We start from the raw sequence: 24,507 nt of genomic DNA, 5'->3' as shown, positions 1-24,507 counted from the left end.
CCCTTACTGATGTGCTTGAACTCCTGGCTGAAGTTTGTCAGCAACACTTCAGTTTTCCCTCCATGCAGTCGAGCGATCCCTCTTGCGACGCAAATTTGATGGTCTAGCAGTAGACGTTTGTCGCCTTCGTTGACACCTTCTACGTCAGCGGGTATTTCGGTGCCGACCGAAATAACAATGCTGGAGCGAGGCGGGATGCTCACTTGATCTTCGAGCACACTCAAGGCATGGTGACTACGAGGGCTCTCCGGCGGTATTGCTTTATCTTCCGACAGCGTTATTGACTTCGACTTCAGGTCGATGATTGCGCCGTGTTGGTTCAGGAAGTCCATACCGAGAATGACGTCTCGTGAACACTGTTGGAGGATAACGAAGGTGGCAGGGTAAATGCGGTCATGAATGGTTATTCTTGCCGTGCAGATTCCAGTCGGCGTGATGAGGTGTCCTCCAGCCGTCCGAATTTGAGGGCCTTCCCATGCGGTCTTAACTTTCTTCAACTGGGCGGCGATGTGTCCACTCATTACGGAGTAATCAGCCCCTGTGTCCACTAAGGCGGTAACTGCGTGGCCGTCGAGAAGCACGTCGAGGTCGGTGGTTCTTTGTCTGGCGTTGCAGTTAGGTCTTTTCGCCGGATCACGGCTGCGTCGTGTTTAACTGAAGTTGGAACGTCGCATCGTCAAGTCGTCTTTCGTCGGTGTATTCGTGGCTTCCTGACTTCGTCGGGACGGCGGCGTGTCGTTATTATGTCGTCGAGGTGGTCTCTGCGCCGTCTTCGTCGGCGGCGGAGGATCTTCGTCAGTTCGACGAACAGCAACCGCACCTCCATCGGTTGCTGATTTTAGTTTTCCGGATATGGGCTCGCAGAGCGGCGCCGTGCTGGGCCAGTGTATGGACGGGGCTGCGGCGACAGGTAGCGGCCTGGTGACGACGACCGGGATGGCCGTCGAGGGCTCCACTGAGTAGCGGCGAGGTAGTCGGCGATGTCACGAGGGCGTTTGCCTCCCCGAGGGCGCCGTGCGTCGACCGCGAACCCTCGCAATCCCAGGTCGCGGTATGGGCATCGGCGGTACACATGGCCGGCTTCCCCGCAGTGGTAGCAGAGCGGGCGGTAGTCAGGAGCGCGCCAAACGTCTGTCTTCCTCGGGTAGCTGCGCTGGTCGACGGGTGGGCGTGTTGGTGGCGGCGGCGGTGGTCGACGGAATTACGGCGTTACAGGGTCCTGGCGCGGTCGTGGAGGGGGACCTTGACGGCGGGCGACGGCGGCATAGGTCATCGCTTCTGGCTGGGGCTGCGATGATTGTGGTTGTACCTCGCGAACTCCCAGCGATCGCTGGACTTCTTCTTTGACAATTTCGGCGACTGAGGCCACTTGAGGTTGCGATGAAGGGAAGATCCTTTGAAGTTCCTCTCGTACGACTGCCCTGATGGTCTCGCGCAGGTCGTCGGTTGCCAGTGACTGAACTCCGGCGTAGTTTGTCGAGTTCGTGCGGCGGTTGTATTGTCGGTTCCCCATTTCGAGTGTCTTCTCAATGCTGGTGGCCTCGCGAAGGAACTCTTCTACGGTCGTCGGTGGGCTTCGTGTCATTGCGCCGAAAAGTTCCTCCTGTACACCACGCATCAGTAGGCGGACTTTCTTCTCTTCGGACATTTCCGGGTCGGCGTGCCGGAACAGACGGCTCATTTCCTCAGTGCAGATTGCGATCGTCTCTTTAAGCAGCTGCGCTCTGGTCTCCAGTAGAACTTGGGCTCGCTCTTTACGCAGGAGGCTTGTAAATGTTTGCAGGAAGCTGCTTCGGAACAGGTCCCACGTCGTCAAGGTGGCTTCTCGATTCTCAAACCACGTCCTGGCGGCGTCCTCCAATGCGAAATAGACATGACGCAGCATGTCGTCGCTTGCCCAGCTGTTAAACGTAGCGACCCTTTCATACGTTTCCAGCCAGCTTTCCGGGTCCTCAAATGTGGAACCGCGGAACGTCGGTGGTTCCCTGGGCTGCTGCAGCATGATGAGGGACGCTGGGGCTGCCATTGGGGTTGCCTCGGCCACAATCTTCTTGGTCTTCTTAGGTAGAAGTCCGTGCTCCGGGGGCAGCTGTTGAAGACGGCGGCTTGCTCGATTGTCCGGGACTACGTTGGTGTTCTCTTTGCGGTCCGGGCTTGGATCACGGCTTGTCAGGGGCGTCCGGTACATGAACAAAACAAAAAAGAAGCACCTCCACCAGATGTCACGTGGTGGTGACGTTGAAGAACACAGTAGCAATACTGTGAAAGACAAAACTAACTTTTATTGGGCGAACCTGTGCCCACAAAAGAGGCTACACTTACAGCACAACGGTAGCGGCGAGCACGGTCGGCGATCGTCTAAAATCTGATCCGCGGGTCAAGCGCGCCGGCTGTTATATAGCAGTCGTCGAATGTTTCAGACTAATCGTTGGGACCCGCGTGCCTTCCACAAAGTTCTACACCATTCGCGTCAGGCGATGAAATCAGATAACATAAGGTTCGGCTACAACAGACAGCGAATAGAAGCATCGATGACTTGCCAGAAACTTCGGATAGATGCAGGCGCGTCCCGCGCTGTGCGATAACACTTGGTAGGCGGCGAAACGTGGTCGCCCGATAAAGATAAATGACACGTGTCAATATATATATATATATATATATATATATATATATATATATATATATATATATATATATATATAAGTAATTTTCTTTACAAACCAATTGATTGGCACTATAAATTAAAAAAAATCCCCTATGCACTTTGGTTTCGGCGACTGTTGGCTTCCTTAATATGTTTGTCAAACGAGCTCCTCATTTCATTTGCCTTTTCTGCTAATACCTTAACGGGGGTATCGGTTCTGGCAGCTTTGATGCCATAGGTAGCATAAGATGGCTCTCTCAGTTTCCGCCCTTGCCGTTAGTTGACGTTCTACGTCACACTTGCGGTATTACAGGACGTGCTACGTCCACCGCTATGGACGAGGGTGGCGCTGGTGAACACTCTCAAGGTTCGCTTACACGCAAAAAAAAACCCACGAAAGAAGCGGATTGGACCGCCGTCTTCGTAGCTCAGTTGGTAAGAGCACCGGACGCGATATTCGGAGGTCGTGGGTTCGGATCCCACCGGTGGAATGGTTGTTTTTTCTGCTGCTTTATAAGTAATTTTCCTTAAAGTCCAATTGATTGGCACTATAAATTTAAAACAAAAATCTCCTATGCACTTTGGTTTCGGTGACGGTTGGCTTCGTTAATATGTTTGTCAAAGGAGCCCCTCATTTTATTTGCCTTGTCTGCAACAACTTAACGGGGGTCTCGGTTCTGGCAGTCTTGATGCCATAGGTAGCATAAGAGGGCTCTCGCAGTTTCCGCCCTCGCCGTTAGTTCACGTTCTACGTCACACTTGCGGTATTACAGGACGTGCTACGTCCACCGCTATGGACGAGGTTGGCACCGGTGAACACTCTCAAGGTTCGACACGCAAAACATAAATACCCACGAAAGCAGCAGATTGGACAGCCGTCGCCGTAGCTCAGTTGGTAAGAGCACCGGACGCGATATTCGGAGGTCGTGGGTTCGGATCCCACCGGCGGCATGGTTGTTTTTTCTGCTGCTTTATATGTGATTTCCATTAAAAATCAATTGATTGGCACTATATATTAAAAAAATTCCCCTATGTTCTTTGGCTTCGGTGACTGTTGGCTTCCTTAATATGTTTGTCAAACGTGCCCCTCATTTCATTTGCCTTGTCTGTATATATATATATATATATATATATATATATATATATATATATATATATATATATAAACATGAGAAAGGACAGGCTCTGTCCGAAACGTCGACTCAAAATGAATCTATGGCTAAATGGATGAAGCGTTTCTGAAAATTGCACACACACACACACACACACACACACACACACACACACACACACACACACACACACACACACACACACACACACACACACACACACACACACACACACACACACACACACACACACACACACACACACACACACATATTATTCGCGAGTCGACACCTCCTCTCCCTCTACCCTAGGGGAGCAGATCTGGTGGAGCGACGGCAGTGGTGGCGATGGTGGCGCCATCCGTTGGAGCGCGGCTGCGGCGTTGCTAGGCAACGGCGGCTCAAGGTCGTTCGTTGGTCACGGAACACGGCATATGGCACACGGCATACGACATACTGTTGAAGTGCGCGACGAGTCGAAATGGCTCGCTTCCTGGCGTAGGAAAGCTTTTGCCTTAATAACTTAGTCGCCAGTACCTGAAACTTGTTAGGGTGATGCACTCCTGATGAAATCACCCTGAAGCTGTGGATATTGGTTTCGATCTACAATGAGCACTCAGCGACACTATTTGCTTCTTCCTTAAGTTTTTCCTTTTCAAAGCCACCAGACAACAAAATAGTAGGGAGCTTGCCTTCTCTTCTTGCAGATATTGCGAACTAACGTCCAGTAATAACGGAAGCTGAGCATTAATAACACCGTAGGAACCCGGACCGCAATGCCCGAAATTCCCAATAAATCGTAGCAAATACTTGTAGATAAAGATGTAATTCGAGTTCGCCCTATGGACCCATAAGCGAAAAATATTATTTGAACAAATTTCTACGCGCCCGTACGGCTGACAATTCCAGTCACTGCGCCTTCCACTGAAAAAAAAAGTACATTGAACAATTTCTGATATCATGCGCTGCAGAGCTCTAATCCTTTCGAAATGAACTTGGCGACAGGTGGTGATTCGTCGACCAAGAAATCATATAAAACCGCTTTAGGAAAATTGCAGAACCTGCCGCGGTGGCTCAGTGGTTAGGCCGCTCGGCTACTGATCAGGAGTTCCCGGGTTCGAACCAGACCGCGGCGGCTGCCTTTTTATGGAGGCAAGACGCTAAGGCGGCCGTGTGCTGTGTGATGTCAGTGCACGGTAAAAATCCCCAGGTGGTCGAAATTATCCGGAGCCCTCCACTACGGCACCTCTTTCATCCTTTCTTCTTTCACTCCTACCTTTATCCTTTCCCTTACGGCGCGGTTCAGGTGTCCAACGATATGTGAAACCGATACTGCGCCATTTCCTTTCCTCCTAAAATAAATTTTAAAAAATCGCGGAATTCTTTTGAAACGGAAAGCTTCACTACTCCATATTTCGGAGCCGTCAGCCGGGCCGCAAGTATGACCTTGAATGTAGCTAGTTTTCAGCGGGGCCACAAGTTTCACCTTGAATTCAGCTAACGGTCAAACCATGAGAATAACTGGTGGTGGTCAGGTTCGACACATGACGTCAGCTATAGCAGCGACACCAGCGGCTGTCAGACTAACTATCTCGACTTTGACCTTGACCTTTCTTCAAGCGGGAAAGCGCCTGTCGGCATCGCATGGGCAGGTCATGAAAGTGGGTTCTGCTTCATCAGGAACTAGCCGCACGCGCAACCTGTACACGTTTCTTATTGTGTACATAGCTTTGTATATTACCTCTCTCCCTATTCTATCTTTCTGTCCCCTCACTTCTTTCATTTCATTTCTCCATCTGCCTGCTATCTTTTATTTCCGCTGCCCCAGCTCAGGTTCTTCAGTCTCGATGGCACACGCCGACGCTAGCAAAAATTCTTATCCTTCCCTTTAACAGCGATGCTCTTTTAAGCCGTAGGTTGTACCGTTAGTCGTGCGCAGCGGCATGTTCGTTGTGCGCAGCAGTGGCTGTGTATGCAGTAATGAGGTCACCCACGGACACCTGACGTCCTTGTCGGAGCAGACGACAATTAACACAAAAAACAGACGCCCTCGAGCCGTTGCGTAACCACCTGGTGTGATAAATGGAGCGGGGGCAGGCAGCCGACGCCAGAGCGACAATGTCTCCGACGAAGTTATATGGGGCCGCGGAAGAAGAATCTCTCCCGTAGAAGAGGAAGCGCGGGGCCAAAGCCGGCGTTGACTTTAGAAAGGAGCGATGCCTCATTGAGCCCATGATGAACAGCTTTGGTATGTAGCGCTACTTACATAGCTGGGTTGCTTTGCCCACGACCGTTCGAAGAACGTGTATAGACTTACTTTTCAGTAACCTGTATGCCACTAGCATTCAAAAGATTTGTCTACCACTTGCAGGCTACCACAGCGACCACAAGGCGGTCTTGATTCGAATTAGCAATTGACCTAGCCGGAAAGGAGTAGGAGATGCAGCTGACTTGTTTGATACGACAGACAGAATAGAGCACGCGTCAACCGAGGTACTCCTCGACAATGCGCAGGATTCACCATGGACAGATGAAGTTGAGGCGGAGGACTACAGAGGTGAAGACGCACTGAAGGAATCATTCCGTGGTGTAGACGACCAGGACGACGAATGAATGAATGGTGGTACTGAAATAAACACTTGTACATATTGATGATTGAGTGTTCGTTGATATGGGGGTGGATGGGGGTACTAACACGACAAGGAATAGAAATTACGAGTACACTCACGGTTAAATTACTCGATCCAAACTCAAAGAGCATCCCTGTGCCACCAGTCTTACCCGAGAGTGTAATGTGCCCTACATTTTAACGTGATAGCGTTAAGGGTGTATAGTAGGGTAAATCGACCGAAAAACTGATTTTTGATTTTTTCAATAAAAAATAATACACACTGTGGGGAGCCAAACAGTGCTGCGGCGAGCGCATAGGAGCGCTCTAAGCCATTTAAAAATTGCGCCAAAAACCGCGCCTCCGGGTATTTAACAATGACAGATGCGAGGGTTTGTTTACATGTTGTTTTCCGTATTTTTTCAGTGTTTACGTGATTATTATAACAAATATGATTAGATCTGCTAAGTATATTCACTTTTTGGCATTTTTTATGAGTTGCGATCGCAAATTTGTCCACCAGGAATGCTTTTATAGAGAATCGAAGCTTTCTGGTTGTTTTTTGTGGTGGTCACCTTCCGCGCACGTTATTTGACGTTGTATTGCCGGGAATATTGCATCATCATGGTAAGAACGGCTGGGAAGTCGACGATGAAGAAGGAGTTTCGCGGCAACCAATTTACAAGGAAACGAACGAAGAGCCGGCGCGTCGAAGTGCTAGCTTTTTCAAAAATAGGGGTGAGTGCGCCATGTGACACTTTCAGCGTGGAAGAGGCTACCGCTTCAGGATTTCGCATCGTTAACATTGAGATGCTTCGAGACATTATACGGGACTCGGCATTATGTAAGAAATGCGGGAAAGGTGAGCTTCAGCTAAACGAACAAGGTGATGAGAGAAGTGGACTGGTGTGCACCATGAATGTCTGTTGCGATGAATGTGGTGCGACGAGCTCATTCAAGACATCTAAGCGATCACAAAGAGGCTAGTTTGAGGTAAATGAACGGCTTTTTTTTGCGCTACGGACATGTGGAAAAGGACTGCTGACTGGCCGTGTGATATTGGCGGTTATGAACATGCCTCCGAGGCCTACGAAATTTGCGTCGTACACCGCGCGCCTACTTCATGCAACAGCGACAGTTGCTTCACGAAGCATCACCCGGGCCGTTGATGAGGTGAAGGCTGACATGCATGGCAGTTCCCAACCACAAGAAATCGCTGCTACTGTGGATGGAACCTGGATGAAGAAAGGGCATTCATCCCGGCACGGTGTCATCACACTCATTTCATCTGACACAGGCAAGGTGCCAGACTTCGAAGTGGAGACTAAGTCCTGCTATCTGTGTTCGCGAAATCTCCACACTGATAGCAGCCAAGACGAGTGCAATGCAACACACATTGGAATGTCTAGAGGTATGGAAGCTGCAGGTGCTCTGAAGATTTTTGCGCGTTCTCTTGAAAAACATGGAGTGACGTACACCAAATATATTGGTGACGGGGACAGCAAGGCATACTTTGCTCTGAAATAAGCAAAACCATATAGCAAAGACATTGAAAAGCACGAGTGTGTCGGCCATATGGAAAAGCGTATGGGAGCCAGCCTTAGAAACCTGAAGACTAGTTTAAACTAGATAGACTAGATGGACTTCCACTATCTGTTAGAGGCTGTCTCACAGAGAAGGATATTGACTCCCTACAATTTTACTACGGCAAGGCCATTGAAGAGAACACTGATAGCTTAGAAAGCATGCGAAAGTCCGTGTGGGCAATCTATATTCATAAGTTATCCACTGGCGAAGAGCCCAACCATGGACGGGGCCCAGAAGAGCCTCATCAGGGTGTGGGTCCAACCGTGCCCTCAGTGAAGGTAATGCTGAGGCATATTCTCTTAAAAACAGCCTGCCAACTGCTGTTCTAGAAGCAGTAAAACCAGTGTCCCCGGCTTTATCATCACCAGGCCTTCTGATCAAGTGTCTCCACTGCAGGACAGAAAACACCAACGAGTCAATGAATCAACTGATTTGGTGCCGCTGTCCGAAAACAACATTTGCTGGCACTTACACGTTGAATCTTGCCACTTGCGATGCTGTGGCATACTACAATGACGGCAATCAAGCACGAATTGCTGTTTTGGAAACACTTGGCATCATGCCAGGTGGGTTCTGTACAGTCGATCTGAACCGGCTTGACAAGGAGCGTGTTGAAAGGGCTGAGTTCCGAAGCTCATTGGAAAGCAAGGAGCGTCGCAGAAAAGAGAGAAACATGAAGAAAGGCTTTGGGGAAGACACCAAAAAAAGCCAGAAAGTGTGTGTATTCCGCTGGTGCATTTTGAGCTGTTGTAGTGCAGGTGCAAACATAAATATGCGTTTTTCTCAAAATCACTTTTTTGAAATTTTCCGGAACTTGATGTACCTTTTCTAGAAAACTACACAGCCGATTACGCTGACACGCCGCGGTGGCTCAGTGATTAGGGCGCTCGACTACTGCGACGGAGTTCCCGGGTTCGAACCCGACCGCGGCGGCTGCATTTTTATGGAGGAAAAACGCTATGGCGCCCGTGTGCTGTGCGATGTCAGTGCACGTTAAAGATCCCCAAGTGGTCGAAATTATTCCGGAGCCCTCCACTACGGCACCTATTTCTTCCTTTCTTCTTTCACTCCCTCCCTTATCCCTTCCCATACGGAGCGGTTCAGGTGTCCAACGATATATGAGACAGATACTGCGCCATTTCCTTTCCCTAAAAACCAATTATTATTATTATTATTATTATTACGCTGAAAATTTCCCAGATTATACTCACGTCTCTTGCCAGTAATTTGAATTTAAATGTTTGAACATATAGCTTAGTTATATTTAAAAGAAAAAAGATTATTAGAAAGACCCTCTATGGTACGAGACATGTGACGACAATATTTTTTTTCTTGTGACATAAATGCGGGAAAGCGTTTTTTCAAAATTCCAGTTAAGCCCACTATTATATGAAATTATTGTGCAAAATTTCACGGTCATGGTGTTCTTTCTGAGAAAAGGTACATTTTATTTTCCATCATAGCTTAAAATTTGGTTCTCAACTACAAACAAAAAGGGCTCAAGTAAAAAAATTACACCCATTAAGGCCAACAATATTCCTATTGAGCACGTTGAATTTGGCGCTAATATATAGAACAGTTGTTGAGATATAAAGCTAAAACCAAGATGGCTCATGCACCCTACCATACCCCCTTAAGGAGCTGGTGTCGCAGAAAAGCCGGTGTCGGTGTCGGCAGCGTTGGCCGTGAGCAAAAAATCCTCCTCCTCGAACTCATCCTCCTCCTCCTCGCAATGTCGCCACTGCCCCAACAAATGGCACGCGACGGCAGCGCCTCCCGCTCGTCTCGTTCGGACGCAGTGGGGCGAGTGGGGCCGTGCGCGCACGAAGGAATCACCCGGTGAGCGGCGAACAACGTAGCGCACATCCAAAGCGTGTTCACCACGAAGCTTGCGGCTTGCTGCCTGTTCGTTCGGCGCGGAAGCTATGCTGGCGTTCGTGGCATCGGGTTTGTCGAGAACGATGTGCCGACAAACTACGACTGCAACTTGAGACCCGCGCGTTTCGGCAAGGTGCCTGGCATCGCTTCTACGTGGTTTGCTGCTCCGCTTATCCGTTTCACCGTACGTAGCAGAGCGATTTGTCTAACGGGCAAGGCGTCGCGCCGCACGGGCGATGGCGTTCCGTGGACACCCTGGCAGCGCTGCAACACGCTGTAGCGTTCCACTCTTAAAGGCGAAGCTTAAGCGTCCTTCATTTTTTTTATTATTAATCTCATAAACCACTACTACTACTACTAAAACGCCGGTGGGAGCCCTGCACTACGATACCTCTTTCTTCCTTCTTTCAGTCCCTCCTTTAGCATTTCCTTTTCGGCGCTGTTCAGCTGTCCGCCGAGATGTGAGACAAATAGTGCGCCATTTCCTTTCTCCAAGAACCAATTTTCAGAACCCCGGTGACCCGCCGCGGTGTCTCAGTTAGGGCGCTCGGCTACTGATCAGGAGTTCCCGGGTTCGAACCCGACCGCAGCGGATGCGTTTTTATGGAGGGAAAACGCTAAGGCGCCCGTGTGCTGTGCGATGTCAGTGCACGTTAAATATCCCCAGGTGGCCGAAATTATTCCGGAGCCCTCCTCTACGGCACCTCTTTCTTCGTTTCATCTTACGCTCCCACCTTTATCTCTTCATTTACAGCACGGTTCAGGTGTCCAACGATATATGAGACAGATACTGCGCCATTTCCTTTCCCTCCCAAAAAACAATTATTATTACAAATGCCCGTGCACTTTGATTCGTTCAGTGGAACGCTAGGCGTGATCGATGCGACGCCTGCCGTGGAGAGCGGCAGATGTGCGCTTCGTCACAGCTTTGCGGAGAGGAGCGAAGGAGGCATCCCAGGTGTGCTGACTACTCTCTCCGTGACGTCACGCACCTTGACAGAGTGGATTGGGAAAGCGTCTACTGGAATCGCATGCGCAAGGCATCAATGTGGATTATGCATAAAACGCCGGCGCACATTGATACGTTCAGGGTAACGCTCGCTGTGTTCGATGCGACGTCTGCCGTAAAGACGGCCAGACACTAGGCCACAAACGTAGCCAGTGAGATCAGCTTTTCGCTTTGGACCAGGGTTAACCAGAGCCCCCATATTTTCTACTTTATTTTTTCTTCCCTCAGTGCCAGAAAGGAGGTCTATGCTTAAGGCTTAAACGCTTACGTGACCATGGACCCTTGGAACAGTGTTTATATCAACGAATAGAATTCAAAGAGAGGATAGTTGGGGCAGCAATGCAAACATCATAGAAAAAAAAATTCAAAGTGTCCCAGAGAGGTTTGCACCGCTCTATATAAAAGGCAGAATAAACGAAAAGAAGAATTTCAGAGAACAAAAAACGACTGCAGGTAACACACCTAGTTCGGTATACAAAGGGCAAAGGCAACTGTATTCAAGAAGTGCAAAATTACCTCTACAGATGTCACAACCAAAAGCAGTACATCCAAATTGTGAAACTAGATAAAACGTGATGTTGCGCTACATCAGGGACGTGTGTTATTACGCCGTCTCAGCATAAATTTGAGTAGACTATCTTGGAATATAAATTTTCAAAGAGATTTCTGATCAGTATAGTCTACTAAGGTGTCTGCCTAGACAATATATTTTCCAAATAAGTAATTAAATCAGAATTTGTTCTGTTTAGGTTATAATAGCAGTCGACAATTTTTCTGTCACTTTTAGAACACCCATCCGCAAAACGCAGCCGTAATAACGAAACTTAAGTGCTGCTCCTCGTTTATTTTCTAAACGTTTTCGAGACTTAAATTTTAGGACTTTCAATGCAAACTATGTCGGCTTATCATTACCAATTTTAAAAACTCGTCTTTAATACAGAGATACGTTAACGGCAAGGCGGTTCCTTGCTAATCAGTTCTTTAAAATGAGGAAATCGTACCACCTGCAGGGTTCGATTTTTTCTTTATTCTTAATTGCAAAAGGATGCTGCCTAAAACTCATGGAGATTGGATAGTTTCACTTGTCTCTTCTTTTTTTATCCGCCTGTCCGCAAGCCTTCTTCACAAGTATTTATGTGTTCCAGCGATAAATGCATCCAGCAGCCAGTCAGCGCTAGTCTTTGTCAGTGGTGCTCTCTCCCGTTCTTCAGCACTGTTTTCTTTCTGATGTTCCCTCCGCTGTCCCCGTGTGGCATTTCGGTTTATTGACATTAGCGCCGCTTAAGTTCTTTTTCGTGGCACTTTTTCCGTAGCAGTTGGCGCAACTTTTGCGAAATCACCCTTCCCCTAGACATGTGTGTCGATTTGGTTATGTAAACTATTCACTGAAGTCTTACGCAAACAGCATTCACGTTGTTACGAGAAAAAGCACTCGTAAAAAACTCTAGAACTAATTTCTGTTGAGTGGAATTTTGGATGTACTTACCGAGGCAAGGTAGCTCAGAAAAGCAATCAAAACGACGGACCAATTTTTAGTAAGCTGTTCACAGCTACACGCCATGGATCCCGTACTATTAGGCGAGCAGCCGTAATGAAGTGCCACGGTCTTTACTCATGAGGCAACCAAAGCTTCTTCCTCCAAAAATAATAACGAACGAAGCAGCTTAATTCGTTAGATTCAGGCAAGCCCGGAAGTCTAAAGGCCGTACAGTAAATGACGTATACCGGACACAACACTGCCCCGCAAACTAAAAGGAAGACGTAAAAGGAGGCTTGCTGGCGGTGTCAGCATTGCCTCCCATTTTTTATTCCTGTCGTCATGTAGCATTGCGAAACTCAGCCGTGAGACTTTCTTTGCCGGACTGCGAAAGACAATAAAGCTTTACAATCTCACATCGAATTGAAACGACTATTAGGAGTTGATCGCTAGTGTAGTCTTAAGTCGCAGCCAATAATGTGGAGTACCCTCGACGTTGCATTCCCTCGGCTTCATTATGCTGCGAACGTAGAAGATCAGTCAGCAATTTGTGCACCTGCTTTTTGTTTTTGAAAAGTGTTGTTTTTAACCGTGATGTATAAAAAGTAAAATTGTAAAAGAGCCGAGACTGTTGCATGTCTGCTAGCTCACGATGTATATACGCATTTTTCCCAAGACAAAATGTACAACATAATATAGCTCCAGACCAGTACAGTCAGCGCGTCTTTTAGCGCATGCGAGCCGCCTTTCGCTTGAACACTTCCTACTGAGAGCACCCTCCAGAGAGATTTTGGTTGTGTACTTGAGGAAATTTCTACAACTCCAAACTGTCCATTAAGTCAGCATAAGTCACTGTTTCGGTATTTGAAAGTCGTTAAATAATACGGTATATGCATAATGGGAACTTTATTATTCATAAGGTTATGCTACTGCACAATAGGATACCGCGATGAATGTTCATGTGCTCCTCAATGTGCTTCGAAAGCTAAGAAAAGCTTCGAAAGGGCTGGTCGATATTTCCTTCTGCTTTGGAAACATGTGGCGCTTTGAGGTTGCCCAGCACGCGGGAGATAACATAACAGTAAGACGGACGCGACCTACACTTGAAGAGCCAACTGTCAACTCAGTTAACTGAAGAGATCGCAATAAGACCCTGCAAAAAACGTGAACGTGCGAACGAGTAAACAAATTGAGTTAAAGAGCGAATAGAATTTAGGGTAAAAGTTTAATAGCAGATTTCAAAGAGTGTGCACGATAAACTTCCTTCAGCCTGACAGAAAAAGCTTAAACGTATAGACGAAGTTCCCAGAACGCGATTAACACTCTGGCTGTATTGAGTTGTGCAAGCAAATAGGCGAGTCCTGACACCATCCGAAAGCTTGTGCACAGCGTCCAGTGGGTTCCGGGCATTTCTCATTTTCTCTGACAACTGGGTACAAGCGAAGCCCTCTTTTTTCGAAGTGATGAGCTGAATTCTAGATGGCCAGGTTAGCCAATCGCCAAAACTGCCATCAGATGCTATGCTGTTCCTTGATTCAACCTCTGAATCATGTTCTGACTCAAGTTTGAAATAGTCTCACCTACATCTCTCTAGTCTCCTGAAATCAGGATCCGGGTGACCGCAACAACGCAAAATGTCTAAGAACTTGTGGTCGCGCTGAAGAAAGAAAAGCAGAAAGCTACATAAAAGGCGAATTCAAATATCCGTGCGAAATATGGCCAGTATGCGTGACATCTTTTTTTTTTCAATTCGTGGTGGTTATTTGGTGCTCGTTCTTCCCAAGATTATAATTTTCTTAAAAGTTGAATACAGTTATACAGGAGGTTTACCAAACAAAAGAAAGTATGTGGACGCGGGTATTTTTTGAGCTGATAAATCTTATTCAGCGCCTGTGGAAACGTACTTCCACAAGCGGCATTGAGGTTGTAATGTGTTTAAACCTAAATTAAAAAGAATCGACTGTGCTGTTTGTGCAGACTACATGTTAACTTTCACTAGCGTCCTTTGTCTGCGTAGCTAGTAGAGATTCAATAACTTTGTTTTTTTGCACTTTATTCATGGCGCAGTTACTACAAAACTACTGGTTTTGGGATTGCAGTGCAAGCGTCATGCTGCCGATTCCTTTTCACGCGGAGAGATGCAATTCTATATCTGTGTTTCACATAAATACAACTTGCATAACTGCGCCTAATTGACTCTAGAAATTGCACGAGATGACAGTCACGCTATTTACACCGCTGATTGTACAGAAAAAGAAGCGCACATTTTACCAATGACTTCATAATTTCTAAAGTCATAAATACATTAGTACCCCACATGTGGTACGTTTTCGTACTTCAGTCTTATATTCTAAGAAAACATGCATTATAATTGAGAATTACTTCAAAGACAATTATGAGAAAGAAGACTCGCAAAATCTCAAGTATTTTTCAATTGTTCCGCTATTTTCTTTACTCAAAAACAATTGACATTTCTAAAATTTTACTTTTCATGCTAATATGAGCCGCGCCAATCTGTAAACCCACGCTAGTAAAAAGGCACATAGGACCTGGGATATAGTATCGAAAAATAAATACACCGAATGGCTTGTTTAACTGTTCGGTAGTATCAGCGTACATAAATACGGTACGCAGATGCATTTTGTTTCCTTGCCGGCGCTTGAAACAAGTGGGACATGAGTCACGCTGTCTTACAAGGAGTGGAAAAGTGGGCTCTGCATGGGAAGCCAAGGAGCGAAAGAGAAAAATGCGAACGCGCGCTTTCCAAAGAAGTACAGTAGTTAATTCACAAATTCATGATGGGTGTTTCCTTCCTGTAACAAAAATGTGAGAAATTGTCGTAGAAGAGTTTCAGTGCCAAAGAATATCGTGATCCGAAGAAAATTTACTGAAACCATGTCATCATTTGGACACACAAATAAAAGGTTCGAAAGTGCAGGGCAGAAAAAAACAGCACATTGAACTGCAAATATATCTTGTAAGTGCTCTTGACGCGCACTTTTAGTGCTCGCTCATTAGCGCTCCCCGAAGCCGCAACTGCTTCAACTTCTTTAACCGCCGCTCTGTAAACTGTACCATATAAGACTCCGGCCATCCCTTGTTCTCAATTCTACCACCCAAGAGTGGTTCCCAGATATGTTGCGTAAAGCGAAACATAACTAACATAGTTCCATTGACGCCGTAAAGAAGGTATCTGAAAACGTTTCTGCCTGTCGCGCTTGTGTAAACTTCATGGCTTAGTGTTGCTAACATCGGCGAAGAACACATTTTTCCTGCTCATTACTTACCTTACGCTTGTAAAAATGTGTAATACATGAAAGCGCATGTACCTACTACGTGCATCTGAGCCTGAATGATGATGATGATGATGATGATGATGATGATGATGATGATGATGATGATGATGATGATGATGATGACGGCCACGGCAGGTAACTTACATGTTTCGCTTAACTTATATGAATAACATTCGGCATTGGCTTCTTGCAAAGACGAAGTGTTGTGGAAGAAGTGCCTTCTGTATTTAACTAAAAATTCTTAATTATTACGCAATTCGCATGCTCCCAACTTTGGACCATAAGCAGCTGAAGACAGATTCCCCTGTTGTGGCAGCAGCGTTTTTAGTCTGGGAGCAGTTTTTAGTATTGATCTATGAAACCGAAAGAGAGCAGTGTATATCGGGAAACCTTAATAAAAAATATTATCGCTAGAATTAATGCAAGGATATGGGCTTCGGCAGAGTCAGGAGATTATTACATCAAAGTCTCACATCAAATTCTGAGTAAATGACGTTGTGTGTTAAGGCTATTTCCTTAAAGAAAACATCTAAGGTAAATATAAATTTACCGCATTTTCGAATCTATGCTATGTTGGGGCAATTTAAAATTCAAAGATTAGGTAGAGCTAAGAATAGTGAGAAAGAAGTTTCTGACTCCAAGAAACTCCTTGTACTTGAGCACTCAACCAACAAGAATGAAGAACGCACAAGCTCGTTACGACATATATGTGCAAAAAGCCAACAGGCACTGAAAGCGTGAAAAGCATAGAACATTTTGTTTTCATTTTTTATTCTTGTTGCTGTTTAAAAACTATGTTTTGTAACTACGTTTTGCATTAAAAATAAATAATTACAATACTGAAGAAAGAAAACCATCTACTGCCTGAAACAATTGGCCAATTCTCCGCCGTGAGTGTGTGCCATTAAACCTGAGTACATCCTCATCATGATTATCTGCAGGCACGATCCGCGCATGTCGATTGTGGTGCTCTTCCAACTAAGCTACGTGGCGGATTTCTAAGCTTCTCCTTCTTACAGTATATGTGTTGCGTATAACCTAACCATGAGACTGTTCCTCACAGCCACCACCGACTGTTGCTGTGGACGTAAGAACGTCCTGCCTAGGACAAATCCAACGCATAACTTGGTCGACCGATGTCAGTGTCAGCTGTGCAGGAACCCTCTCATTCTTCCTTTGGAATCAAAGCTGCCAGAATCTTGTGCGAAAATTAAAGAGCTGTCGAATTTGCTCAGCATTGAGACTGGTTTGTCATGAATTTGTCAACAGTCAATTTTATATAAGCGTCCTCCTCTTTCCAAGAAAAGTCATCATTTTTCTTTCTCTCTGTGGGCACGGATATAGAATCTACGGAACAATGCACGCTAACTACATCAATGTCGAGAACTCCATCATTTGCAGTTTTCGGGCACACTCATGCATTCTAATTTATGCGATTTGTCTTTGATTCCTACATATAAAACAAATGCATAGAAGGACATCTGTACTGAATCTGAAGACAAAATATTTAAACTCAAACTAGGTTTAAAACTTCAGATCACCCTAGAGCGATTTAGTATACAAACCGTTCGTTAGGAAGATGAGTAGAATGGAAGACGTTCAAAGGAAATGTACTGGTGACAAAGAATACAGCTTTTCAGAGGCGCAGCGGGAATATGTAAGTGATTTTCATCATTTTCAGATGTAAGAAATAAATAACTACCTACTTGAAAAGCCTCGACGCTAACAAATTCTCTCGATTGCTTTCATTTCGATTTCACTCGGCTCGTTAGACGCGCTTCCGAGATTCGGAGACTGAACAGCTTTACTCGAAGCGGTACTAATAACGCGATTCAATAGTAGTCAGCTCAAACTATGCCTTATTATATTTTTTTTTATCCCAACCCTATTGAAATCTCATCATTGAGACATTTAAAATAGCCTCTGTTCATAAAGCAAATCCCTTTTTTTACAACTCCTTGAGGCTTTATTGACTTCCAGCACGATAAAACGATGGACAACTCGACGTTTTTTGACCGAAAGCAGCAACGAAGATATTTGATGAATTCCGTGGTCACATTTCTTCGCCGCTGTTTACAAAGTTATTTGCAATACAGTCTTCCAGGTTTAAGTTTTCGGCTTTTTCTCCTTTCTTTAAAAATGCACAAAAAAGATCGTTCTATTCCAACAGAGTTCCTCATACGAGCGCCGGTGAGGCAACGAAGCTCTTCCTTCTTCACTGAGGCAGGAGGTGTGCTGCCTGTCTGTGTAGATTTATTGAGGTTGAAAATATGGTTTTGGTTGAAAATTGACCGGGCGGTGACGGTCTAGAAATTACAACATTCCACCTACATTCATTGGCCGTTGTTTTCTCAAAGCGTGAATGGTTTATCTTAGAAGGCTGTATTCAGTGTTGGAACATATAGCCCAAATATTCTGCTATATATCTTAACAAACATTAATTCCTAACTTGAGCGACAATAGTGCACCTTTATGTTCTGAGCAGTTATTCTTATGTTACTTATAAAGCTTTAGTATCAGCCTCTTGCTATGATGTGTGGACCGTGGACCGTATTTCGTGCGGCTGAAAAGCAATGGGCTGCTATTTTTATTGCCACCACAGAGCTGGAGCGACATGTTGTGGTAGAGCCGCAAATGTTTCGTGGAATGAATAAGCGCAAGCGCCACATCGCCAAAATGATAGAAGCATATTCAATGCAGTGCGCTAGCGAAGGTGAGCCTATCCACTATCCCGTACGCTGACGTTCCAGCCACTAGCTCTTCAGGATAGTTGTCTTGAATCTATCGAGGCGTAACGAGAAGGGCACGCATAGGGATAGGCGAGTACAGGATATGGCCAAGATTGCAATAGGACTAAATGCTGTGAATAGAGGGAAGTTCGAGCTATAAACTGCCGGTTTAAAAGGGGTGGAAGTTCATGCAACGGGGGATATATCGTGGTTTTTGAACTGTGCGTGTAAATAAAAAAATAAAGGCAGACAAGTAAAAATACAAGCTGACGGGAGTATCTTCGAGCTCCATACTCTCCAATAGCTGACTAAGAATCCACGTCAGAGTGTATGCGTTTAGCCTGAATCTCTTATAACTTTTTTGTTAAAGCGCTTTGAGATTCCTCATAAATATTTTCTATGCCAGCCCGTGGTAGAGGGCTCTTAACTCATTTCAGGATCGTGTTTTTTTCCCAATGGAAAGAAACCCTGCGGATTGGCGTTTTTACACTCATGCGCTATGTAGTTACTGTTTGTCTTACCGCAATAGAATCTGTGAGTATCCCTTTGCACCGCCAGTAAATAAAATAGAAGATTAACCTAAAGCGAGAGTATGAATGAAGATTCACTGATTAAAGAGATACACACAGTTGGTCATCGCGGTTTTCAATAGAATGCGTTGAAAACCTTAGGACTTCCTACTTATGAACTAAAATTATTAATCCGAAGTTACAATATTTGGCGATGTGGCACTGTTGTGTAAAACTCTGCAGCAACTGAAACGCAATCTGTTGGGGGCAAATGTTACTATGCTGGCAAATAAATTTATCTTTCATTGAAAAAATTCCAAAGTTTCTTTAGAATTTCTGCGGAAATCGCAATGCATTCGGTATCTGTACTACTTTCGGTATTATGTTTTCTCTTGTTTATTTGATTTTTGGTTAACATCAATGTCGGGTTCATGAAGAACAGCGTTCGTGATCGCGTAAGACAGACGGTCGCGTTTACTCTTCGCGGATGCCAAGGAGAACTGCCAGCCTTTCGATAAGTGCCAGATGCGGTACTTGAAGGCGCATCATGCGCACGCGGGTTCATTTATACTGTGGGTTTCAGCTAAGATGCTCTAGAATTTAAGGAAATATTTTTGAATTACTAAAGCGCTTTTTTTCGGCACAGTATTTTCAATGGTGCAGCGCATCAGAATACTCCTAAGTTCTAACTCGTAGGCTGGATAACTAATATTGACTTCGCTTTCAACTATTACTGTTCGTGAGCTTATTTATTGAGATGCGTAGAGCCCATTGTAAGTACATCCGTATCACTTTTGGAAATACCGTCGGCACTGTTGCTGGACAAAATTTGGCTATTTGTACGAGTTACGTACCCTCAAGCGTTTGCTTTGCCTGGAAACTTTCCGAAAGCGGATGTGTTTTGATACGATGGAGGCATAACTTGTGCTGCAGCACCGATGTAACTGCGTTTTCTAATTTTTAAAAAACTTTAACGGATGTTGGTCACGGTGAGCCACACGCCTCTCAATAAATAAGGTTACTGACAGTTAGAGTTAAAACGTTAGCTATAATTTTTAGTTTAGCAGCTTACTGGTTAGCAGGTGTTACCTGTAATCTGATGCGCTGCGGCACGCGCAATGCTATACTGAAAAAAGCACTGTCCAGCTCAACCCGCAGTCGACACTTTACAGGGCTAGAATCGCGCCACTTGCACAGGAGGTAGAAACGGCAACCTTGCATCCTGCTGCTTTTCTGCGCGCTCTGAAACACTATTTGTTGAACAACAATAAATACGCAATAATATCTTAAGACACAACCTGACACGTATCGCTGCTACGAGGTCATCGCGGATCCAGGTCAATGCAGGAACAGTCTTTTCAGGGGCTAATAAGACCGCACTCAAAAAGTTATTATTCCCTTCTTCGACAGTTACTTACACAGTACAGCTTATAGCAATGATAAAAACTCGGTGTGGACTTTTTCCAATTAACAATCTTTAGAATGCCTACTAAATTTGCTTTAAGGACATCGTGGTGACGAGGCTGAGAAAATTAGTTAATCTATAATTTGCTGACTGAGTTAAATTTACCTCTGTTATTATGGCTCCATCTTACCACAAACTGACGAATCACCTACGTTCCAGTGCATTAAGCTTAGCTTAGTGATTTTTTTCGCACAAATGTACTTTAACTCAAAAACTAGGTTATGTTGAGAAGTCTCACGGTGTTTGTTATAGTGTGTTGAAGCGCTCATGATTTTCCTTGATCCGTTATCGGCGACACAGCTAGTCTGGTGCTGACAAATGACGCACGCGTTACGATTCAAACGCGAAACACAATATAATTTATCACTGCAGAAAAGTCCTCTAAAAGTAAAATTTCGTGTCTATAACTCGCAGTCTTGCACCCTTCAAATTTCGTGCAAAAAATAGTTCTCACACCGTTAGAGGAGGATGTGACAACTACATTTGCCTCATTTCCGAACCGCTTTGCAGTTTCACATGCGTTGTATTTTTCAGAACTGACTACTACCGTTTATTTTGAAAACACTTCGTTTTTTTAGGTGTGCACTCTATCCGAAACCTAAACAGCCCCTAAGAAAACTGCGTATTCTTGCACACTTGCAATTTGGTGCAAAATACGGTTGTAACACACTTAGAAGAGGATGTGATAGCTACAGTTGACCCATTTTTTCGACTTTCATAACAATACACAAATATGGCTTTAATGGTGCATCTGCACGAGTTTACATTCAAATCACATATCGGATGGGGGAATAACTATCATGTCTTCAGTTTTTAGAATATAAGAAAAAACAAAATGAGACAGCTCCGCCGAGAGAGACGACCTTCAGCATCCACGCTGCCACAGTTGCACAGCGCTAACATTGGCCGCATAATTGCGCAAGAGGATAAGAACAGGTTCAAGACTGATGGCGTGAGGCATACAAAAGTACTGAGATGATTTAACTCAACGAACAAGACACGACGAGCGCGCCTATTTCTTGTATTTGACCCACATATTTTCTCTACGTTCATACACGCTAATTTAACGATCCCCAATAGGTTACTGGCGTTTATAAGTTTAGCTAAAATAATATTGCAGTAGCATTACAGGTCGCGTTCTCGAGAAAACACGTCCTTCCGGCGTCCGTCGGGGTCGAGAAAAAGCAGGGGCACTCCTACCACGGTCGGCAGGTGCAAATGAAATTAACTTCAATAAATTCAATGCAAGTGCCACCTACACACCATGACACTGCGCATCAGCTCTTTGGCCAAGAGATAGACAGCCTCCCGAAGAACAATCTGGGCAAGAATTAGCATTAGGGATGTTGGGAAGAGCAGCTTAACTGAGTCTCACAAAGCACCCTCGATAATGTGTATGAAACAGCCCCATGCCGGAGCAGTGGTGCATCGCTTAACCGCTGCAACAGTGCGCTAATAGCCGCATGATTACTCCCCGCCACCTATGACTCTACGCAAGTGAAGGAGTACTTGCACTGGAGGGATCTCTAATGCTTTCGCATTGTACTTTTCAGGGAAGAATATGTGTCGTCCAGGTATTCATCATTATATTTCTTAAAAAATGGTGTCACTAATTGTACCTGCAGGTGTGCTTTAAAGACAGTTCGAGCAGCTGATATCATATTTAAAGCAAGCTTCATTGCACTACAAAGCTCTTGAAAAACTCAAGAAGCACCCGTTTACACTTACGCGCCCTTAGACCACAACGAATTGCAATCACCCTTCAACACCTGCCCCTTTAAAGAGTCCAACGGTGCAATATTAGTGTCGGGCTGCTTCAGCGCACCTTTTTTTTTAAAACTACAAAATTTAATGGCATGGAAAGTTGCCATCGTTCGAGCTATTATCTTAATCTTAAGGTTTCATTATTATTAGGTGCACCGGCTTCGACTAACGGTAATGAAAATGAAAGTTTTTTATAACCTCCAAGCCTATTGTTGCAGGACACTGCTGAATGAGTAATGGTCCCAATTCCCAATGCAGCAACACCGAGCTGCTTTTATTCACTTTGATGTGTCCGTATGCTAGCGAATATCACGATGTACTTAAAAGCATTTTTATCCGGGCTAATCGGGGTTTAGAGTAGGTGTATAAGATTTTATTATCTGTCGATAATACCGAGTACGCAAATCTCTATATAGCATTGGTACACTCGTTCATAGGACAAGAGGAGAATGGTAGGTTTCATCCTCATATCATTTAAATAAGGAGCGACAGCTAGGAATCTCTTGGGGAATAAACAGGAACGTGGTATATACTGAAAAATAATTATGACGGTTTAAGCTAGCATGCGAGAGAGAATTTCGTGATATGCAATACAGGTTGCAACATAATGTCACGTACATAAGGCGTACAATAACGTAGATGACAAGAAATGGGAATACGTTCACTGGTTACAACACTCCATATGGCTCACTGCACTGCACTGCACTGCATATAATGCAAATGACAGCTGCAACAGCTTGTTCATGTCAAGCGATAGTGTTTGAAAGCAGTCAACAGACTGCTGCAACGCTAATCGCGTACTGTACAATAATTCTCTCGGTCAAAAACACTATAACACGATTATGCCATTTATTGATCCTGTGCGAACATGATATGCCAACCCCACGTGCAAGCAAGAGACCCCCGAATATTTATGCTCCGAAAGCAGCACAACTCTCTGATTGGCTGCATTGCAACGGAGGGCCATACTCCGCTAATCCTGACCTCAAGAATAATTTATCCAGGCTCTGGATGTTTTACACAAACGCTCAGTACCACGTCAAACTGAATTAGACTGGATGATATATTTCTCATGTGGGTATTGTGGAGGATTAAATTACGGAAGAGGCACGAAAGAAAATACAAAAATTCTTCGTATTCTTCAAAGATAGGAAGCGTTTTATATTGCCTAAATTACCGTACCGTCATCAGCTCACTGTAAGGGGCACAAAATGCATCTTTTGTACACTCCGCTCCCTCAATGTGCCCTTGCGACCTTTTGCGAGCCTTGTAAGTTTGTAAACCTCAGAACCAGGAGTGCTGGAATACGTTTAGCATTGCTGCAAAGCGAAGTTTTAGTTAGAATTCGCGTTTTTTATCCAAGAAAGCGAGCTCTCCTCGCCACTAAGTCAGCAAAAATCACACAAGTTAAGTACCGAAAACAACATTGCGGTACATTTCTTCCGTACAAGCATATGAAACACCTTTTGGGAGGAGCAGTATTTGCGGCACGTCTTGAAAGCCCCTTTTCGCCAACTGCAGAGCTAGTCGCGACTCCATTGGCGAAAAAATAAAACCTGACGGAAATAGTAACATGGTACTTAAACACTGCCTGCAAATTATCTAAAAACCTCAGTGAACCCGTATATTTAAAAGATGCAGCTGAAATTAACTTCGCGGAGCCTTTGTAATAAAAACTGGTAGCAGCCACCGCCTGTAATTCAGCCGTAGCCTATTCAATGTGAAGCACAGCATGAACTGCTCTAGAAGTTCACATTCCACCATTTTACTATCATAGCCTACTCTCCGAAGCATGAAAAGATAACAAGAAGAACAACGATAGATGTCACTCTCAGCCATGACCCACAAAAAGAAACACAGCCTTCCCCAAACTGCGCACTCCGCGAAAGCAAGGATCACTCTCGTCCAATTCACGGGACTTTCAGGGTAGCTTGTTCTCACTTAAGCCCTAAAAACTGCCTGATCTAGCTCCGAATTTTCATTTCAGCACTGCATCTCTTACGAACATTTTAAGCCCAAACCTGAATTCTCGCTGTCATTAGTGAAGAAAAAAACCAAGGCTGTATCGATACTTGGAATCTTGAATTGAAATCGGGGTTGTAGGCAATATCCTCCAATTGACCTCGCCGGCGCAAATTACGCGGTATGTTTCCTGCTGACCTGCATGGCGCCAACAACGTACCACGTTATGCTTATGAGGAGCACCAGCCTTCCACGGTGCGGCGCTCAGTTATACCGTAATAAATCACAAATAAATTCACTATGTTGGTGTTCATGAGGCATAATAAAGTTCTCGCGTAGGTTCTGATGCTGTTAGGAAGATCGTGGCTAGTAAAAATTTTAAAGCCATGAAAAGAATCGTGCTGCACTGAAGAAATAACTAATTTACCGGTCATACCAACGCTAGAAAATAGCTCACCTAGGTTTCT

At 45.0% G+C, this 24,507-nt stretch overlaps 2 pseudogenes; one reads left to right on the top strand and one right to left on the bottom strand.

The window, feature by feature from the left end:
- Positions 1–838: 838 nt before the first annotated feature.
- LOC144134861 (uncharacterized) lies at positions 839–2,188 on the bottom strand (annotated as a pseudogene).
- A 5,250-nt stretch (positions 2,189–7,438) lies between these two features.
- LOC144134036 (uncharacterized) overlaps positions 7,439–24,507 on the top strand; it is a 117,762-nt pseudogene continuing 100,693 nt past the window's right edge.

Source organism: Amblyomma americanum, chromosome 5, assembly GCF_052857255.1.
Source record: "Amblyomma americanum isolate KBUSLIRL-KWMA chromosome 5, ASM5285725v1, whole genome shotgun sequence".
In the NCBI taxonomy this organism is placed as follows: domain Eukaryota; kingdom Metazoa; phylum Arthropoda; class Arachnida; order Ixodida; family Ixodidae; genus Amblyomma; species Amblyomma americanum.
This window is presented reverse-complemented; position numbering and strand designations above follow the sequence as displayed.